The sequence below is a fragment of the Lampetra planeri genome, chromosome 29 (assembly GCF_965212315.1).
Source record: "Lampetra planeri chromosome 29, kcLamPlan1.2.h2, whole genome shotgun sequence".
Taxonomy (NCBI): domain Eukaryota; kingdom Metazoa; phylum Chordata; class Hyperoartia; order Petromyzontiformes; family Petromyzontidae; genus Lampetra; species Lampetra planeri.
Genome location: NC_136135.1, coordinates 2,526,145 through 2,549,152, shown reverse-complemented (window position 1 = coordinate 2,549,152; position 23,008 = coordinate 2,526,145). Strand labels below are relative to the sequence as shown.

The following is a 23,008-nucleotide window of genomic DNA, read 5'->3' as shown; positions in this document are numbered from 1 at the left end:
AAAGGTACAGGGGGCATTTTGTGAAAATGTTGTTCTGGTGCTTCAGTTATTGCTGCCTCGAGCAATTGCTTTGGTCACCGTGGTTACAGTCGATGTCTGACAGTGGGAGACAATTCCTGAAAAATATTTCAGTCATGGGATTAACTGCTGAAAAAAAAGTGGTATGGCTGCACGGTCAATTGTTTCAAAGCGATCGTGTGTGAAATAAAATAGCACAAAAAATATATTTTCATGCATTTTACTATTATTTATATGCGTACTAAAATGCCAACAATACATTTTAGAGAAACTCGCAAATAAATGATATACAAGTACATTTCCTTGTCAGTCGAATAAGTTTGATGTTTAATCTCGACCTTTTCTCATTTGACTTTGTAACTTAATTCTCGTGACGCGTTGAAGCGCATGCAGCCAGACGGACACGCGATAGCCTCATCTGATTTTAGTGCGGTCCAAGGTTAAAAACGTCAGGGGGAGATGACGTGAAAAAGATGGCAGACCTCCATTATAATTTTTGATGGTATGCATCAGCTAACGGTAATGTCCATTCATTAACCATTGCCGGCATGACTTCGCTCTTAGAATAAAAAAAAATGTCAGTCACGCTCACCTCTCGGACCGAACGCAGGGATGCAGGAATGTGACCTCATTGCTCATGACACAGCTGCTTGTGCCTCGGAAGAAGACCTCGCACAATTCACAATTCACAACTCCCTGGAGCGCGGGGAGAAAAGTAAAACGGACAAAGGCGGCGGAAGGACGTTTGCGTTGCTCTCTGGCGAAGACTCTGAAAAAGGGGGTTGCTGTATTATGTTGCATTTCTATTGCTTGTGTTATCGTCAGTCTACTGACGTGGCGACTGTCTGTTGAATGGTGTACGCCCCTCAACCAGTGTGTTGAATGGTAACCCCCACACGCTCCCCCAGTAGGTTGGTGTGCTGGGTTCCCCAGCTGCGTGTTACTAGCTTACGATGAAATGAAGCAACGGAGATAGATGTTTGTAGAGCGGATGCGAGATAAATAAAAAAAAACGAAATTGCTTTAAAATGTCCAAAAAACAACCTGAAAATATTGGGCAGCTTCATGACTGTGCAGGAACACCCGAGCTTGTTGGGCAAAAAAATAAAAATCCTCATACTATAAATTTGGGTACGGTCTATGCACCGATGTAACAATGGAAGAAAATGATTGCTAAAACATGTCTTGCCATAGAAATAACTTTTGATTGAAGATTTATTTCGGTGTTTTTCATCCGACATTGTCTATCCGTCGGTCAGATGAAAGCCTCCTCGACGCCCACGGGGTCTTGCGATGCCACAATCCGTCTCGTTCTTGAACGTGAAACTGATCTCATCACTCCATGTCCACGGCGTGGTCATCCTCTAGGGCGCCTTCTCTTATTTGGCTGCCATTCAATCGACGGTCTTCGTGCCACCGGCCATCACGTCTGATAGAGATGCGTCCAGTCTGAGCTCGCTTGCTTTCCTTCCAGGTCAAAGTTACCGCTCTGGTTTGTGTTTTGTACGTCTCATCTCGGGCGTGCCACTCTACACGAAGCGCTTTTCCGATTTTCTTTCCTTTTTTTCTTTTGCCAGGATCCATAATTATGACCTGCACGTTATATCCGGCATTGCGCACCGACTGAGAACGCTCACACCGTTGCTATTTTGGTTGTCACATTTAGTTTTTTTTTTAAAATAAAATCACTCCACACTGCTCTTGTTCGCCTCTTTATTTTATATATTTTTAAATGCAATTTTGTTTGTTATTTTGGCATGGCCTTTTCATACTTTTGTTCGTGTCAGACGTGCTCCATTTAAGCGTAGAGCACCAATGTTGCTGTGACTCGTCACATCCACCATCGAACCGATTGGAATGCGACATTTAAAACGTGTCCACAACAACGAGTGGCTGCTACGCGACACGCCAAGTGCAAGCAGCGACCCACGCACTCATGTGCAATTTTAAAACAAGTAAAAATAAATTGCAGTGCACTGTGCAGGCATAATCAGGCAACAATGAAGAACTTTTAATCACAGAGAGTTACAACCACTCAATTTCTGTGATAGCTTAATACACATTCATCTTCATGAGACCATACTGTTCATTTGTTTTATTGCCGGTATAATTCCAAAGCAACTACATCATCTGGCTCGGTGTTTTATATTCTATCCTGTTCAAATGAAATGAACACACGAGTTCTAAATATGGCGGATATAATAAATACGTGGTTTTTATAATTCAATAAAGTGCCTATATTTTTTTGCGTAGCTCAAACAAACCGCTTCATCCAGAGAGATGTATTCATTACAAATACAGCACAGCTGCGCTTCGAGTGATGGAAGTTTGACGCATCACAGAGAGATCCACGCACACACACAAAATGTACCCACGGTGTGTGTGCGTGTGTGCGTGCCTCGCAAGGTTGCACACTCTCGCGTCCGTCCGTTCGTTCGTGTTTCAATACAGCTGCTGTCAGAATGAATGCGCTCAATCTCGACGGTGACTGCTACGTGGGATAGTGGGGGGGGGGCCTTCAAATGAAATGCCTCATGCAGAGCAGCAACGGCGATGGGAAGGAAGGGGTGGAGTGGCGGCACATCGGTTGGAGCACCGCCGCTCTCTAAAGTCCGCGAAAAACCCTCCGTTCGATTCCCGACCACGGAAAATGCACGCTGGCGGTGGTTGCAACTGTTTTTTTGCATTTCGCACAGCCGAACAGCTAACCACCAATAATGCGTGAGCACGCACGCAAAATGTCAATTTTAAAGCACGTCCTTTTATGCTATCAAATAGCTCAGTCGTCTTCACATCACAAGCGAGTACTGTAGTTCAAAGATGTTATATTTATTGATTCTATGCACTTCTGTAATATGGGGGTGGGGGGGGGGGGCTTTGAACTTATATTTTTAAAACCAGCAGGTCTTGTCAGTTTTATTTATTTGATTTTAAGGGCTTTCCAGCTGTGACAGTTTTGGGGAAAATGGTCCAACATTATTGCAGTGATTAATTCAATTAAGGCACGAATGCGTGAATGAAACTCCGAGGCTCTGCCAAGCGGGAGCAATTTTACTCTGCATGATAAGCCACGCAGATATGCCGACGAAGTTGAAGTAAAAGCCGTGTTCTTAAATTTTTAGCATCTATTTTCAAGGTCCTCTCTTTTTACTAATTCAGCAAAATTTAACTTTTATATACGTTAAGAAACCATCCAGCATATTCACAATTTTTTTTGGTGAATTCATAGCTGTTCAGAGCCCTTTGTCAATTCAGTGCTGTACGAAGGAATCCGCATGCTGCATTGGTAACGTGGGGGGCGGGGGTTGTTTGACCATACTTCACCATGCTGGTGAGTGCAGGTAGGTGAAGTAGATGCGTCGTGAGGGAACTCACCACTGATGTGGGCTGTGGCCAGGGATCAAACTCAGGCCGTCGGGTTTCTAGAACAAGTGTGCTCATCATCATCACCACTGGACAAGATCCACTCTGCTTCTGAACAGACAATTTGAGTGGATAACAAATAGAAAATTATATCTTTAATCTGCTGCTATTAATCCACACGAAAGAAGAGCATCACTGTGCTACCACCGCTCCATCCGAGTTAAACTAAAAAGGACATATGTAAACTACGCTACGCATAATACGTTGAATAGGTCGTCCATTATTCGCCCCAAATCAACGCGTGCCACGCGATCGCACGGAGTCACTCATGAAAATAAAAAAAATCACAATACGCCAGCCGCAAAACCTAAAGCCGCAACAACGAAGCAATACAATTTGGTGGATATCCAGAGCTACTGGAAAACTATGTGCGTGCGTGCGTGCATGGAGGTTGTCTGGTCGATGGAGTGATAGCGGGGGAACAACACTTCACTTTGAGGTGCCAGCGCTCTCGGTGAACACAACAAAGACAAAAAAACACCACTCACTCTCCCTCCAGAGCGATTATGAAACGCAACTTTTTACAGGTAGGAACAATATGTTCCACACTGCCCACCAGGGATTTTTTGTCTGTCTGTCGTGCATAAATATATATATATATAATATAAACAGCTCTTTGATTGGTGGAGACCTACTGCCGGGTACGGAGAGGGGAAGGTGCCTAAGAGAGGAGGGTCAGAGGAGGGGCCTAAGGAAGGGGGGAGTCAGGAGAGGGGCCTAAGGGAAGGGGGTCAGAGGAGGGGCCTAAGAATATGGGAGGTCAGGGGAGGGGCCTAAGCAAGGGGGAGGGGCCGATAGTTAAAGGGGCTGGCTACCTGGCTGGCTGCCTTGCTACCTCAAGTCAAGTTCTCTTGTTATACAGGTAGGAACAACAGGTTCCATACTGCCCACCAGGGATTATTTGTCTGTCAGTCGTGCATATTTGTCTGTCGTGCACGAATGCGCTGCCCAACCAAGTTCCTACCTGCCCACTCCGAAGGAACGTGTTTTTCTTCAACAATTATTTTCTGAAGCTGCAGACATGTCGGCGTGTATTTGTTGCAGTATTTTATTTTGCGAGAACTGATAACATCCACAAGGTTGACCCCCCCCTCACTGCTAAAAAAAAATGTGTTACCTCTCGCCCGTGTTTGCCACTGACCAAGTGACGAATAATAGCGCGAAACTCTTGAGTGTCGAAGATGAAGTTAAAGTTTAGTACCTTCTGTCCAGGGACAAATACGATGCTAAGCTAATTATCAAATACGAAGTTCAAATTTAGAACTTCTGCCAAACAATATTGTTGACTACATTGCACACTGTGCTCTGATCTTTCCGAGAATTTCCAGAACAATATTAGGATCTTGCCAGGGCCACCCCATCCACCAGCCCACGCCAACCAACATGATGAAGAATGGTCAAAACAACTGCCACAACCAATAGGGCGTGAGGAGGCCGTCGCCAAACAATGGATTCACAAAGAGCTGCACAACCTAATCACCGTCCTGGTCATACACTTCCATTTGCTTTTGGCAACATTCAACATTGTTCAAGGCTACAGCAGTCATAATATAAACGGTCTTCATTTACCGAAGGGAGTGTCTATACTATTGCATTGAAGAATGTGGCCAATCCCATTGTGACATTTTTTGCGTGTGGGTGGAAACTAAAATACTGCACCACGGCGGAGCCCGTGTAGACCCGAGGATAACGTTTAAGATAACAATACAGTGAGGAACCTAACAATGCAATGCTGTATTATGCCACCTATTGACCACTTCACGACCCAAGCACACACGGTCTTCCTTGGCGGTCTCCCATCCCAGTGCTAACGATGCTGAAACCTTGTTAGCTTTCCATAATAGGATGAGTTCAGCATGTTCACAGCGATTTGGTTGTAGTTTGAAATTTAATGCTGCTCTACATATTAGTTGGAACTGAGAGTTTGACAGTGTTATCAATGGTAATGGCACTGCTGTATAACAAATGTCGATAATCTTTTCTGTATCAGATGTGCTCTGACATAATTAAGATGCACAGGATTCACATTTCACGAAGAAAATAATTATTTCCGAAATCGTTGAACATTTTGTTAGGCCACTGAAGCAGTAACAATTTAATTAAATATAAAGTAGCCTCTTACTTCTGCTTAATTTACAACCCACGAAGGCTCGAGAAGGTCATAATTCCTATCCAATATCTCTTGCCTGGTTTGAGTGAAATATTTAGAATGCAGCGTCTGGTAGCGTGGATGATGGAAAGGCATCAATTTCACAGGGTGTATGTCACAATACAATCGTTATTAATTTCAACCCTTCTGTCAATCTGCTCCTGGATGCGTAGTGTTCACAGGACAATCCGTTATTGTGTCACCATTTTAATCATTGCCACATATTAACACTGCCCAAGTCGGTATGGGCAGGACACGTTGCTAGGAGCGATAAAGGCTGATGGGGGGGAAACTGGTGACGAGATTTTTCGATTTAAAGCTTTCGTGACTGCAGGTATTCATCTTCTCTTGATATGCAAATTCATTTGTCAAGGCGCCCAGCTTATATATATGCTCCAAGCTCGTGCGCTGTTTCATTCAGACGCTGTCGCCTCGACGGACCTGGTTTTCACCTGAGGACGGCTGCTTGCGTTGTGGCCGAAACGTCGTGAGAATAATTTTATTATGTTTTATTTTTATTATTTTATTACTTCCCTTCTACGTGACTTTACCGAAAGAACCAAGAAGATGGTGACGAGATGGCAGCCAGGGAAAACGTCACGCCTAAGAGGATAGTCACCGAAGAGAAGCGATGAGATTAGATGATGTGCGGCGGTGTGCTGGACTGTTGCATCATGTACGTACGCATGCTGAACATCGTTCGCACCGTACGTAGCCAAGCACGCTAATCGTAGGTGTGGAGGAAGGATAACAAACTAAAACACGAAAATCAGTCCTTTAAGAAAATTAGTTTTCAATCGAGATATAAAAGTGCATAGCTCCAGTGGCTTTCTAATATTGGAAGAAAGAGCGTTCCAGACGGGCCGCAGAAGCGCATCCAGTGATTGGTGACGATGTGAGGAAGCCTTCATCCAGCAGTGGATGGAACATGGCCGGTGATGAGCATAATGCTGATCCACGGGTAAGCATGTCGATTATCAGGAGATAATATCACAGGTGGACATGGATAATCGGATCTGCCAGTAGTTCACCATATGTCGATGGGGATCAGAGGGGGTTTCGCTCTATTAACGTACAGACCACGACTAATGCGCAACAACATTTCCCAACGTGTAACAAAAATATAGAAAAGCACACGGTGAAAAACTCGCCAGGAGCTTGAGAAGGCCCTCAATTCCCATAGATATGTTCGAGCTGTCAGATAACGTGTCTCCTGTATAACAACATCATTCCATGATGATCCATTTTCATAGGAAACAATATAAATTTTTTTATATTTAGGGAAAGGAAAAAAACTGTTTCTTTCAATTGTTCGACTAAATGATTCGTGTAAAACCGGGTGATTGTGGTCTACTTAGCAAAACGTCACAATGTATAATCCACTTCACGTCGGTCCCGAAGTTTATTTTTGAATCAAAAACCAAATATTTATGTATCTTGGAGAAATCTGATGAGCTGTGAAGCTCTTTTTTTACAGATGTCCAGGAGGGGTGGGTCAGAAGGTTACAACAAAACACAACGCAAAAAACGATAGGAGTGAAAACGTATGGGAAATGCAAGCAAATCACTGAAACAAATAAACACGTATACATTCTAATTGCATAAGTACACCAATTCTCAAGCTTGGGCAAGGCAGCAAAACAACAGCAAGTACGGTCCCAGACCACACCAAGACAACACACTGCTCCTCAATAAAACTGGACATTTCATTCATAGACAGCTGAGTTCAAACTCTATTGGCTCGCATAGAACGAGATAGCGGAGAACAGATCTATAGCTAGTAAATCTCTACAGATGTCCACGACAAGAAGTGAGATAAGTGAATACTTTTTAGGAGTTGTTACACAATTTCTTTCATGCTCTATTGGGTAAAAAAAGCCATTTTTCCACTTAAGCCTGCTCGTCATTTATTAGAGACAAATTGTCAACTCTTGAACTTCAGTTGGAAAAAAAACCTCTCAGCCTGCTTTTTCGCCTTTGTAAGAATGTTCTTTTTTTCTTCTTCCATAAGCTGTTGCTTCTATACTTACTCAATTTCTACCGTCGAATGTTGCACAATGGCTAGCTTGCTCTGAGCTTGGACAATGCGCCATCGTTTGCGAAGCGCGCCAAGCGGGGATACAACGTTTGACCTCGGGATAGTATGTTTCCCATTTTGTTCAATAGCTTATGTAGCTGCAGCGGCAGAAGACAACTAATGCGGGCAGCAGGGGGGGGGGGGTCAATGCAGCATTAATAACCACGCACGGCATATTGTGAGCGCGACACATTAAGACACTTTGTTAATGTGGGCAGATAAAAGCTGGCCATTTTCATTCATGAAATACTGCAATGGTATGCGTGTAAAAGTACAGAATTAGCATTAACACATAGGCTGTCGCGACGAAATATTATTCACAATAAAGGTTGTTGGGTTAGATCGCATAAGTAGAAACGTGTCGTAACCCTCCACCACCCAACATAGCCAGTAAGGTTTGTCACGTAAACAAAACGTGATCTAACCCAAAAACCTTTATTATGAAGACTTGGTAATGTTATCTCTGGTCCCTTACAGGAAAGTAAATTGCATTATGTAATTAACAGTGGATAGACTCATAATAAATAAATATATTTGCACATTTTTATTTTTCCTACTTTTTTATCATTTGTAAGCTGTACCATTTATTACATAATCATATAATGCAGAGTTTAATGGAATATTTTGTTCATTTCGAGATTCACTCTAATTTCATTGCCCTATATTTCTGCTTGAAAATGACTGATAATTACAGCTGCTAATTATGATCAATGTCATGATAGAATGTGAATAAGCATTTAAATCGTAAAAAAAAAATCCAGTAATAAATCACTATGAATGTACCCAATCCATGTACTGCTAAACAGATACTTAAGAACTATTATTCCCACACTCTTGATTATAATAATGCTAACTTATGACTCAGCCAAGGTAAATTAGCAGGAGGGAATGAATCATTATTTGATATATTTTTTAGCAATCTTTTCTTGGAAATTAATGCCAATCAGCTTGACAGGCAAACAGACAAATGACCTTTCAGGCCTCCCACTGTCATCACTGCCTGCACAATTATCTAAAAGCAGGGCAGTGGATGTCTCACAATGTCCAGGTAGGCAAGGGTCGACAACGTATTTGGTACAAACGCTGTTTTCTAAAGAGTCGATTGTTTTATTCCAACATCACATTCAGCGATGCTGCAATGCATCACCATCATTATTATAAGATTACTTTATAGTCGACTCTATGATGTCATTCGCACGTGGAAGCCACTGTGTGCCTATGCCACATATGAAATGAAGAACAGGAACATTACATGCAAATATATATTTTTCAGCTTTCACAACGACACGTGTCAATGATATTTAAACGGTTCTTCATCATCAGCCATGGTCCCATTCATAATACATTTTTGGGTCAGGTCACCTAATAATTTTTGCCAAATCTGTGTCAAGAAGACCTTCCACCACCCAACATAGCCAAATAAAATATTTAATTGTCATGCGCACAAGTGTTGAATACCGCCCACCCTCACTCAACAATGAAGAGCAATTCTCTCAACCAAATTTAGCAATTAGATACGACGGTTCGCATGAAACGACGCCAATCATCTTCTTCAGAAAAAAAATCCATGAAGTCAGAATAAAATCTACTGCCTGGATCTTGTCCAGGAGACGCGTGGCGTAGTTGCAAGTGAAAGGTAATTATTTTCATTGAATTGATCTTAAACTGATGGGTGAACTGGAGCTCTAACAACTGGCGCGTTCAAGGCGTGCGCTGTAAACGTGACAATCTGTGCGGCTGTGTCGGGTGGTGGAGATTCTTACGACACACATTGGGCCTCATCGTCTATGTGGCCAAACCCAAATATATGTTGTGAATCACAATGTATGAGCTACGTTGTTAAGGAGTCAGCCGCAGTCTCTCCATACTGATTGAAGGCCTTCCTATGCCGAGTAACTGGAGCCACTCGATTCCTTTCCCAGGAATCGCAGCACTGGGAATGTATTTAGCAAAGAGCAAACGCTGGAATGAGAGTGGCCTGCTGAAGAGACACCTCTGGTGCCTCAACTGTTGCTGCTTTCGCATCATCAGCAGCTTTAGCCATGATCTATCCACTGCTGAATGAAGCCCTCAGGACGTTGACGCCATCAATCGTGATCCTGAGATGCCACAATCCGTCTCACTCATGCAGAGGAGCTGATCTCATCGCTCCAAGCTCTACGTCGGTTGTCCTCTGGGCTTCTCTCTCCTTTGGCTGCCAGTCCGTCATCAGTATTGTCCATGAGCAACCATCACTTCTCGCTATAATGCCACCATTAGCAATCAGATGTTCCCGATTGGAATTTTGTTCTTGATGAGTGGAATTTCAAGTGGGCATCCTGAATTTTCCGACTTTTGTTATTTTTGTTATGATAAAGCTAGCGGTGTGCATGGGATAAAATCTCATATTTTTCCATGCACAATGGTTTTTTTCATTATCAAATTCAGCCCTCAACAATTATTCCATCTCACTCTTGCTAGCCTTTTTTTTATTTGGTCATTTCGATCTTGATCTGCCTTCTGAATAACTTGCTCTTGGTACACATACACATCTGCTCTTTCCTATGGTGCCCCTCCAACAGAATACGAGGTTTCTAAGCAACCTCGTTTGAAATATATACATTTATGCAAAGCTTTTCTTTCCCCAACCGACATGTTAATTAACACTGCCCTACCCCCCCCCTCCAACACAGAAGGGGGCAAACACACGGCTCCATCAGCCAACAATTGCTCTTTTCTCCTTGGAATAAAACAACCCTCCAAATCGTGGATATCAAAGCGCATCGGCACCGCACTCAACAAATGCGCCATCAAATGGTTCCGCGGTGAGGAAATTGTTTAATCGCAACGCTTGTTCATTTTACCCATACCACCGTCGTGAGAATGAGGTAACAAAGTGTGACTACAACACCTCACTCTAGAAATACGAGAAGCAGTCTTCCACCACCAACCGCCTTGCCCCTCGCTACATAACCCGCACCTCCTTCACCAGCATCCCCAATGAGGTGAAATATGGCGGTGAACGTGGTTGCCCCAAGCACAGGTCAGTAAGACAAGCGTTCCATCCTAACCATCGCCTAACGTGCGAGATGATAAATAACATTGTGTATGACGTGCGGAAGCTTTTTATGTGTTACGTTGTCGTTGATCGCAAAACGCCTATAAACGACTCGGGACAAAACAATTATTGGAGATTTTCAACAATCTTCTCATTTTTCGATTTAAAGCTTTCGTGACGGCAGGGATTCATCTTCTTGGTTCTTTCGGTAAAGTCACGTAGAATGGAAATAATAAAGTAATAAAAATAATTATTTTATTATATAATATTTCATTATTATTTTATTACTTTTTATTTTTATTATTTCCATTCTACGTGACTTTACCGAAAGAACCAAGAAGATGAATATTTTCATTTTCAGGAGTCACGTGTAGTCCGTCCTATATATTTGTTTGTGTTTTCGCTCCCCTATTAAAATGGAAACCTTTCTGCCAGGTCCCGTTAAGGAGAGACACTGGAATTCCACAGTGGATTCTCCAAGGACAGCAGCACATCTTTGACGGTTGAACAGCAGTGAAACGAGAGACTCACAAGATTTGCTCCCAACATCTTATTCAATGGGCTTGTTTTATCCACACACCACCCTGCAATCTCTGCGTACATAAAGTAGTGATTACTGCAATGTATCTCCAACAATACTTTTATACACTTAAAGCAATTGCACGGCAACATTAAATACAGCGACTTTGTTAGGGTTTGTAGTTATCATTGACTGGTCTGAGACACACTCACTACACATAAAACCTAAATTCTCTCTTGAGTGATAACCCCAGGAATTAAAATGCGCTGGCTTAGTGCTGTGATGTCAGATGCAGCTTTACAAAAAAAAACCCAGGTCCATCTCGAACTCCACGGCGTAAACAATCCTAATTTGTGTACGCGAGCAATCACATAGGCTAGCAAGCCCAAATTGTTAGCGTTTTGTCATTATGATGTGAGGCATATTGAAAGATGAAACAAACTGATTATTGTTTAAACTGAAGGGACACATTGAACTGAAGGTGAATTTAATTTCAAGCCATGCAAATCGTTTTTTTGCAGGTTTGACTAAGAGAGACCGAGGTCTGTGTGGCATCTCTCAAGTTGATGGATCTTGATCTTGTTTGTGTCAGGAACATTCCCCTGTGGGCCTGGTCAGCCGTTATTGCCCCAACACTTTGACCTCTGCATGCAAACAACTCCCACGCGCAGACACAAGCCTACAGGCACACACGTGCGCACACACACGCGCACACACCTTCGTCCATATGAGCACGTGAATGCCAAGACGTTGACAAATATCTCACTTTTCTGTGTTATATACTTTTGGGGCAAGTGCTTTAATGGCCAAACCATATGAAAGGCCGACACAACACACAATTACTGCGTAACTGAACACGCTTAATGTATACAGGAAGACCTCAATGAGCCTCACAAATACTCATTTCCAGGAAGATCCCCTATTGGGATTTTTGGTTAATTACAATCATGTTTTTCATGCGACAGGAAACTGTGGAGTACCTGGGGAAAAAATCACCACACACACACACACTTGAGGCTCTGCACAGATTGGCTCAGTAATCCACTGTTCTGCTGCTGTCTCCGAACTCACGATGAGATGGGGTTTATTCAGGGCGTATCTGGGTCACCGTGAATGCGAGTGGTGTGGCCCAATGTTGCTTTTTTTTGCTCCATGCTCATGCTGATTTTTCCGGCCCGGAAGTCGTTTTAAGCCGTGTTAATGCAAGGGAGGAGACAAGCCAAGTCCACGTAAGGATAGAAACCCAACGCGCCACGCCAGAGGTCGCAAACGGGTTTTCATTCCTTACCCGTACCCGGCCGCACCAGGGTCGAAAACGGGTACCCGTACCCTACCCGATACCCGGCTACCCGTATCCGGCTGGGTATCGGGTAGGGTACGGGTACCTGATTGCGACCTCTGGGATGAAGCCATGTTGCAGGCACGGGTGGGTTGATTCTAGGAACTTGAATTGTGAGAAGAGACAAGACGTTGGGAAATGAGTGACAAACGGTGACTCACCAGTGACTCACGGCCTACCCGTACCTGGCCGCACCAGGGTCGCAAACGGGTACCCGTACCCGGGTACAGGTACGGGTATCGGGTAGGGTACGGGTACCTGATTGCGACCTCTGGGATGAAGTCATGTTGCAGGCGCGGGTGGGTTGATTCTAGGAACTTGAATTGTCAGAAGAGACAAGACGTTGGGAAATGAGTGACAAACGGTTACTCACCAATGACTCACGGACTACCCGTACCCGGCCGCACCAGGGTCGCAAACGGGTACCCGTACCCGGCTGGGTACGGGTAGCTGGGTATCGGGTAGGGTACGGGTATCGGGTACCCGGTTGCGACCTCTGCACCACGCCAAGCCATGAATCGAGCTCGCCTCCCAAGAACCGTATCGAGTGCGAACGAACCACGGAGTCTGTATACGGCGGTTCGTAAGCATGTTAAACTTCTTTCGCACCGTACATAGCCAACCGTGATAATCGGAGATGCACAAAAATCCACGTGACCACGGGCAGAGAGGACATGCAACCTCCAAATATACGGCGTGCGTCCGGGTTGGGACCGCATCCCCCTACCTCCTGCATCTCAGGCGAGACAGTTAACGTTTCACCACGGTGGCACCCCTCAAACGCACACGTGGTACGCAATGCCCGTTCACGATCGGGCCCAGCCCTGCGCATGGACGCAATCGGTGCGAGCGAGGGAGCGAGCGAGCGCGCCATCTGAGAGGACACTGCCCACCGCCCATGCCGCCCCTGTTCTGTACCATGGTCACGTGAACACAGGGACCCTCTTTCAGACGAGTGCTGCCCCTTCTTCCACCCACGCCCATTCACACAAACACAGCCACAACCCCCACCCCCTATAAACTGTTTCGAGCAAGTGCCGTCAGCAAGCTCCTATTAAAGCCTGCACGGCACTCGAGTTGGGTGTTGTGGCCAGCCCCATGCCCGACCACCATCGTTTCGTGAGTGCCGAATTTGTCTCTACGCACACCAATGCAAGTCATGTGAAGAGAATGAAACTTAGGTCTCTAGGTTCATGTCACAGTGCGCAAATCATTGTGCAATCACTCCACCCACACACATACAGAGACAAAGATCGCCCCCTATAGCCTTGAACAGAATGTTGGGGCAACTGCTGTTAGCTAGCATCTATGACGGCCAACACAGCACACAACGAGGTGGGTGACTTAGCACCACGCCCGGATGCCTTTGTTTTCCTCATGCTGTTTATTTAGACACTGCACCCGGCTGGGTCGATCTAGGGGAGGCCCAAGACCACTGCACTAACACTAGACACATACCCACAAATACGCGCACACACAGATGCGACTACAACGGACTTTCGTGTAAAATCCTTATGCTGGACGGCAATCAATTTCCCGCCCGCCTGGAGGCCACACCAGCCATCTGCTTTGTCTGCCATGCCCCTTCGAGCACTTTGGTCCATGCCCAAGCTTCCATATGCCTCCTCCATCTGGGCACCGATAATGGGCTCACTTTCGACGAAACCCAGACACCCAGAGCATCAGGGAGGCATCTTCGGAGATAATCTCGCCGTTAATCTGCGACGGACGAAACCCTAAACTAGGCATCGGCAAGGCTGCGGTCGGTAAACAACGAGGGTGGCACCAGGAATGTGCCCGACCCTCTGGGGGTCGAGCACGCTATCTCGAATGGGAAATCCTAGCGGTTGATCAATACTTGCTCTGTTGCCAAAAAAAGAGAGAGTCAACGGCGACCTTGCTCTAATAGAGCATCTATTATAGGGCAGGAATTCCGACGAGGTCGAGTCAAACGCGTGGCTCGGATCCAAGACACGAAACAGGGCCCAGGGCCATCCTTGCTAGGCCGCTGTTGGCTGTTCCCCCGTGGACATGCGCTCGACGACTTTCACAGATAGCAGATAAATAAAAGAGGAAGGGGGGGGGGTCAACCTCGGTACATCTTTGGGTGAACGAACATGTTGTGACTTGTGCAGTGTTTTTGTCCCCCCCCCCTACTCCCCATCGACAAAATCGCGCCGTAAAGTGGCAGCAAAACTAAAAAATAAAATCGGATTTAGCAAACAACAAAAATTGGTTTGCTCATTTAACACTAAATTCTCACTGTATGTAAAGAAGACTTCGCCAATATATGTACAGTACAAGTACGTTTGTCAATCCATTGACGGATGAGAGCCTCCCCACACCGTGCGGGTTGTGCGGGTTATTTGAACATACTTCACCAAATCTGCCAGTGTGGGTTTGGTGAAGGCAGCCGCATTGACATAGCAGCATGGAAGTACAATAGAAGGGATGATGCTGCACTGTCCACTGTGTAGCCCTACAGCCTATAACATCTGTCATGTATGGTGGTCGCCCATCCATGCACCGAGTAGGCTCATCCCTGCTTCGCTTCCATAACCTTACGGAGGTCGGACACATTTTTTGGTGATATGATCAGAAGCCAACGTTGCCACATTTGTGTAGAAATTAAACGTTGGCACTCTCGATAAATTATACTTGCTGAACATCTACAGCGTTATCCTACGCTATAATTATAGTTGTGACTCAGTGCATGCAAATACATCTCTGTGGATGGGAAAATTAGCAAGGATGCGGATGCATTCAGCTTCACTTTTACATTTGCAGACTGCACTCTAGGATGCTCTTAGCCACCACTTTAAATAATTCGCAAGGAAATTTATGCGCTCAACGTCAATTGCTCAAGAAGACTTGGCAGACGTCATGACACCGAGATACGGCCTCAGAAGACGGCTACTTTGTTTTCACGGGCAGCGTTAAGACATTATGTTCATAAATTAGCGGGTGTGTCGGATGCAGTTTGCTCAAGTCCCCGCTTGACCCGGAGTCATCCAAAATACGCCCCCGCACAGACGCTGAAAACATTACATCTGAACCCTGTGTCCATGCCACAAATACCTCACGCGGGCAGCTGCAGCAGCTGCAGCCTTTAGGGCTCAAATATTTCATGGCCTGCGGTAGCAGTAGAATTTGCCGGAGGGGGAAAAAAACCGAATAAGGTTTAAGTCATGGTCCAGGTTTGACAGCCCGTCGCAGGAGATTCACTGTCGCTTCCCGCCCAATGCTCAAGTAGCCACACCACTCGCCCCCCCTTCTAGCATCTCATTCCCAAGGGAACAACGAGCTAAGCCTGTAACAGGGTCAGTCTCTGCGTGATTAACGCAGCTGCATACGGCAGCAGCGCAGACGCACGCTTGGCTCATCCGCACTGGGGCGGTGGCGGGGGGAGGCGTGCCTGGGGCAGCAGACGGGGCAGCGCTGCCCCCCACCTCCCCTCCCCCCACTTTACTGCCGTGCCCCCCCCGCCCCCTTAAGCTGAGCGGCGCAACACACTCGGTAGGCCCCTTCGTCGACTTCTCGTCCATCGAAATAAAGTGCCACCAATAGCTCCCTCGCGAGTGCGCCATACCCCCCCCCCCACGGTTTAATAAATCCCTGGATATGCCACCGACCCGCAACGTCGACTCTCCCGCCCGCATGCGTAACCCAGAGACACATCTGGCCGCTTCCGCGGAGAGAGATGCCATTAATGAGTGACAGCGACAGCCCTTGGGAGGGCTCCCCTTACAGCGCCATGACCCACACACACACACGCACCCTCTCCTCCGACAGACCGGCTCCCTCCCAAAAGCCTCCCTCCCCTCCCTCCCTACCGCCACCACCCGTCCAGCCGTCTTTGTCTGCCTTGACGAACGGCCAGAGTCGGCTCGCTCATCCATCTATGATGTGCGCCCGTGTCAATAATGGACGCCGCTGTCACCACCATTAGTAACGTGGGCGCCCCCTGACAGCCATATCTGTTGCTCCCATATTTATTGTTTCTGCCGCACTAATGGTCCATCTGCTATTTCACGTTCGACCAAATTTCTTTCTTTCAATCTGCAATCAGATTTACTGCGCGTGCCACGCGTCGCCAGTTTATTAATAAGCGCGCACGTTTTTTGCCGATGCGCGTCCTTAAAATAAACAAGATGGGGCTCTGTGAATGTCGGGGATTTTTTTTTATTTTATTTGTTCTTCTCCTCCTCCTCCTCCTTCTTCGTCTTTGCACGGAGAGGCAGCCTTCGTCTAGCCGTGCCCGCCAGGCAATCGAGCGGCCTTTGGTTTGCCACCCGCACTCGCTGCGAAGCTCACGGGGACTCGTTCAGCCCCGATTCTCAGAATAGTCCGCAAGCTTCATTTTACATCGCAATAAGCGCGGGCGGGGCTCGCAACCACTCTCCGTACGCGTGCGCCGACTCATATGAGGCTCGCTCGCAGATTATAAAGGCCATGTTAAAGTCGACAGGTGTAAACTCAGTTGGGTTTATCTGATTTCTGCTGTCGTGCCTATCAGCAGGAGGAATTTGCGTCGATCGGCGTCCTTTATTTCACCTCCTCGGAACTCATTGGGATTCGTGATCTCCCTGGGCAAGGTGCACTCGCGTAAGATTTGTTTTGATACCACTTTATTTAGTCGTGGTCGGTTTTTAATCTGCGACTGGGCCTACAATACAATGATCCACGCTGTCGATTCATCTTACGAAAATATGTAATAACCACTTTACAGCAGGTGGCATACTTTGACAAGGCACCTCGTATTTAACTTGGTAACTGAACACATATAACATTAAAGACTCCACACAAACCTGGCATGCTTGCAAGCACACGGACCGCAGAGTCATCCAGCTGTCAAGACATGGTCCAAATATGGCAAATAGACGATCTCATTGCGACATAACGAAGCAGGCATTGTCATTGACTGTGCTCCATTTTACAAAAATACCAATGCCTTCTGCTCCGCTGACTCGCATTCTAAATTCTGGTGACAAGCTCTAATTGGATCTAATAGCCTTTATAGACACCGGGATACCAAGTTGCATTATTTGGCCATGCGCGCGAACACGCACGCACACAAGGCCAGCCAAAAACCCGCCCCTAATTAGTGCTTCAAATTTAAACTTGGGAGTTGTACAAGTTAGATGTTTGTCTCATTAAACAAAAATAATAAACAGTAGATACAAGCTGAGGCCTCCAATTAGCATGGCTGGCTACGTACGGTGCGAAAGAAGTTCAACATACATACGTATATTTAGTTTACTTTTGTGTACAGTACTAGCTACACAGGGTCAATACAGTGTAACAGCAAGGCCGTAATTATTTAATTTTCACGTCAACTGTCACAAATACTTATAAATATTTCAGCATCAATAGAGCATCATTGATCACGCACACCCACACATTTTAAGTGGCGAATCTGATGCAAGTTTAATGAAGTGTTCTAGCCCTTTCACACGCACTCCATTGTGGATGTGTCTTGATTTTAATAGGCATTTTTTTCTGTCCCTGATGCCTTTTACTCGCTCGCTTTTAGTAAAGGAACAATTATAACTGGATTTACCGTATTTATTATTCTGCTTGCAATTAATGAAACAGTGGTATTGCGATTGAGCAAATATTTATTCTGGAAACAAAATGGCATATTATGAAACTGTTAATTGTCAGGAATTTGCAAGTGAGCAGGAGAAAGTCATTCGATTCAGATTTGTTTCATCAATTTCAATTCCTAAAAAAAGGTTCCTTTTAAAGATTAATTGGCCTCTCAACGGCACGTTGGAAAACCCACAAACACTTCTATGGAAACATGCCAATAGGCTCAGAGCAAAAGTGCACGAATAAAAGTCAAACATTTTTGTTGTAGGGATGCTAATATATTGCGACGCTTAGTCATTTCTGACTGACAATTTTAAAATGTTAATCAAGGATTACAAAAAAAATCCTGACCCATGATAGTTCGAGTCTTGAATTGTAAGAAAAAAATTGTAATGTTTAACACTGGATTTTTTGACAAATTAATGCACAAGGAAAGCTGACACCACCCTTGCATAGTACAAGCAAGTAAAAAGCCCATTATATACCCTCAGCCTGTACCTCTCTTATGAATAACAGATGTTTCATTTTTTTCCTCGCAAAAAAATAATTCACGCACACAGCTTCACGTGCGGTACAATGACATTTACAGTGTAAAATGTTATACACGTATTTAAATGTTGAATTGGGTGGCATGTACTAAGTCTTGCTCTGACTGGTACTAACGCAAGTATCACCATAGAACCCTTCAATGACTCACTGGCGACGCATGTGCATGTCTTGTTCCTCTCGTGTGTCAAGCACTTCCCAACCCCCACACCTATTTTGTATTCCTGCCATCCCACTTTTATAGCCATAAACCACAGCCACTGCTCTCCCTTCCCCCTCCACCCACCTCGTTCCTGACCCCACCTCTCCCCTTTCTGCTCATGCCCACGCCGCCTTCACTCCCCACCCATCCACCCACCCCCAATGCCCCCCTCCCCCGCCTCCACAATTTGACTCACCGCACCCAACCCCCACAAGTGATATAGACCGCCCGCCGCCGCCGCCCCCCCCCCATCTGAACAATAACAGCCCGATGAGGCAAAAGCCCCCTGATCGGGCTTTGTCACTGCCAGCTCCTTCCACGCGGTGAGGTTGTTGTTAGGTGTGCGGTGCCGCTCGCCACGCAGGAGGGAGAGGCACGCTCACACGTTGAAACTCACTCCACGTGCATGCCAAATTGATGTACGTCGCCGTGCGTTGAATTTCTTTCGCACCGTACGTGGCCAACTGTGCCAAGTCGGAGGTGTGCGGTGAGTGGGGGCGGTAACAATACGGAACGCACGATGCAGAAACCCGCAGAGTGTCGCTGCTATCTTGAAGACAAATCTTGAGACTCGTTATGTTTTTAACCCACCACCGGTTTAGCCAGAATGATGCGATGATGTTTGTCTCTGTGATACTATTTTTATACGGTTTGTTTTTTTCCTCTGCACCGCACGTCATTTTTGTTTCATGTTCCTGCAGCAGTGCCTCAATATCTATTTCAAAAGGTGGGCGCAGCAATGTGATCATGAATACCGGTGTCAGTGATAGGATCTCGTCGAGGCGAGATGCGCGGAGTTAAAATGGAAAGCAGAAGACACGTGCATCTTCATTTCGTGAGACGGAAAAAAAAAGCAGAAAAAAAATCAGGAAAAAAATCCACTTTTTTAAATATATAAAGGGCAATGCTTAACCATTTTCTTTAAAGCTTCCTCAAAACAAGCTTTTACGAGTTTGTTTTTTCTTCTCTTACCCATTAGCTCAATGGGGGTGTATAAATCGTTACTGTTGATAGCACGCTGAGCTTATTGCTTATAAACTACCCTCCCCCCCCCCCCTTTACATTCGAGACGGAAGAACTTAACAAAGTCGTGGCTGGAAGATGACAATGGGTGACACACACATTGTTATTATAATTATCGAGTTGAAGCTGTGCAAAAAAAATTTAAACCACGTTGTTGCATTTTGATTTTTTGCTATTAAATACAGCGATCGACAAAAAGGTTGGCGAGCGAGACTTTGCACTGCCTGCCCACGTGACGGGCGCGCGAACGATGGACGTTCTTTGGCAAAGCCCCTGATTTGGGAAGGCGTCTCCATCCGCTAGACGCGTTCGTTCATTGTTTTCCCGTCGCTGTTTCAAACATATAAATAAATAACGGCACAACCGTAACCCACCCACCACAATCTCCCACCACTCACTCCTCTTTTCCCGCCTTCCTCACCCCCCTCTCTTCTTCACGCTTCACACACACGCAGAGAGCGCGAGAGAGAGAGCGCGCGCGCAAGCAAGCAAATGTTTTCTTTTTAACAGGGGGTATCGAATGTGTTTACCGGACACAAGCAGACGCAGTATTTAAAACGTTTGAGGTTTACAATAGTCATCAACGCTACTGCTGCTGTTGCCCGTTTAACTAGTAACATAAGATATATATTTTAAAGGATATCCAGTGTATCCACCTTGGTACTAGCTAGCAATGCTCATTTGAAACGATCCCATTTTAATTAAACACCAGCGTAGCGATGACAAACGCAAGCGCGTCCTCAAATGAACGGCAACGAATTTGCTACAAAGACACGGGACCGTTGCACGCGCCCTGCGATGCACGGGCCAAGGAGTGGTAGCGGAATAAACGTGGGTGAGTGTAACGTAGAACATCTTGTGCGAAGCTGTTGACTGTTATCCCCTCGAAACACACGGGGCTCATTTGTCTCTCCCTCCCCCGCCGCCCTGTGAAGCCGAACGATAATTATTGGAAATTGGCCAAACACCTCAAACATTTAGTGGAGCCACACATCCTCCTCCCCCCCCCAAAAAAAAAAGAGTCTTGAAGCTTTCCCCGGGTAAAAGGCACTGTTATCATCATCACCATCACCGCCACCACCGCTACAAAAGCCTGCAATCAAGAGGTTGCAGATCTTCAATTAAAGGCGAGAGTCCACGTGTCGACAAAATCCAATAAGTCGTCTCGTTGCTCTTCTCGAGACTCACACACACACATGCGCGTGTGCGCAGACTGCACGAGTGTGTGTCTCAGTCGTCGCGCAGTTTTGTAAGGAAGGGCGTTTAAATAAAATGATTTCATTGCGGCTGTTATCACCGTCACTGTGTGCCGTTGCAGGCTCGCTTCTTGGGCGGATTGATTTCATCAAGACAACTGATGTAGCTTGGATGGGAGTCCAACCCCTTTCCGCCACGACCCCCGCCAAATACCCTGTTCTAACCCCCAGCCACCCCTACAGAAAAAAATGACAGCACATCGTACGCATGCACAACCAAAGACAAAGATCCCCCGTATAGCCTGCTACTCGCAAGCACCTATGAAGAACACCACGACAACCAGAGAGGGTGGGGTGGCCAGCAGCACACCCGACCGCCTTTGTCTTTCCAGTGGTGATGTTTACACATCGCACCCGAAAGTCATTTGAGGCTGAGTCTACCTAGGGGAGGACCAGGACCGGTTCAGATAATCGTCACTGGGTGTTGGCCGTGAGCGGGAATCGAACCCGGGTCGCCAGGTCCGTAGCGCAGCGCGCTAACCGCTACACTACCGCTCCCCACACATTCACACACACACACATTCACACACAATTACGCAATCCCTCCCACCCCATGTTCGTGCTGTAAGCAAGCACATATTAAGGTCCAGCACTGATTGGCCATAACCACGCATCGCCGCCTTTGTCTCCCCCCAGTGCTGATGTGTACACCGCACTGAGTACTAATTTAAGGCTGAGTCGATCTAGAGAACTCCCAGGGCTTGGTAGCCGTGGCCGAGGAATTGAACTCAGTTTGCCGGGGTTTGTAGCGCAGTGCGCTAACCACGGCGCCACCTCTCCCCACAATTACCCATTCACCCAGACACGCACTTAAAATAACACACTGCACAGACGATAAGACAAAGATCCCCCGTATAGCCTGAGCAGCCGTTTTGGGGCAAGTGCTGTAAGCGTGCACGTATTAAGGTCAGGTGATCCCGCCCGGCCACCTTTGTCTCCCTAGTGGCGATGTTTACGCACCGTACCAGATGCTAATTAGAGGCGGAGTCGACCAAGGGGAGGCCCAGGACAGATGACCGGTTCACTAGTGTTACTGGTCGTGAGCGGGAATACGAACTCGCTTCGCCGGGTTCGTAGCGCAGCGCGCTAACCACTGCGCTACCGCTCCCCCACAATAATACACAGACACACACGCGCGCGCGCGCATACGATTGCGCGCGCACACAAAGACAATAACATTCGGGCCTCACACACACTAACACACAAAGACAAAGATCCCCCGTATAGCCTTAAATGGGCTGTTGGGGCAAGTGCTGTTAGCGAGCACCTATTATATAGGCCAGCACGGCACACGAGGGGGTGGGTGGCCAACACCACACCCGGCCGCCTTTGTCTCCCCAGTGGCGATGTTTACTACACACCGCACCAGGTACTCATTTGAGGCTGAGTCGACCTAAGGGAGGCCCAGGACGGTTGCAGATAATCGTCACTGCTGTAGGTGTGCCGTGAGCGGGAATCTAACTCGGAGTCTCCGGGTTCGTAACGCAGCGCGCTAACCGCTACACCACCGCTCCCCACACACGCGCACAGACGCGCACACGCGCATAAACACACGGACGCACACGAACACACGCGCACTGAGATTCACACCCGCGCGCTATAGCGTCCGTACCACACAAAAAATAAAAAGGCGGTCCCGCTAACAATGCAATGCTCATTTTAACAACGCGTTTTATACGGCGCGTTCATTCCACTTAAACTATTATTTCGGTTTTGTTTTTGTTTTTATTAAGAAGCATAATATAAGAGACCATTTACCCGACGCGGTAATTTGATCTCGCGTGTGCATAAGTGCAAATGTGAAATTTTCAAATCGCGTTTATTGA

General features: G+C 46.3%; 1 protein-coding gene across 2 annotated transcripts in view; it reads right to left on the bottom strand.

Annotated features, from left to right (window-relative positions):
* The window catches only part of LOC144728575 (neural cell adhesion molecule 1-like), a 201,461-nt gene that overhangs the window by 177,738 nt on the left and 715 nt on the right, over positions 1–23,008 (bottom strand). The window lies entirely within an intron of this gene.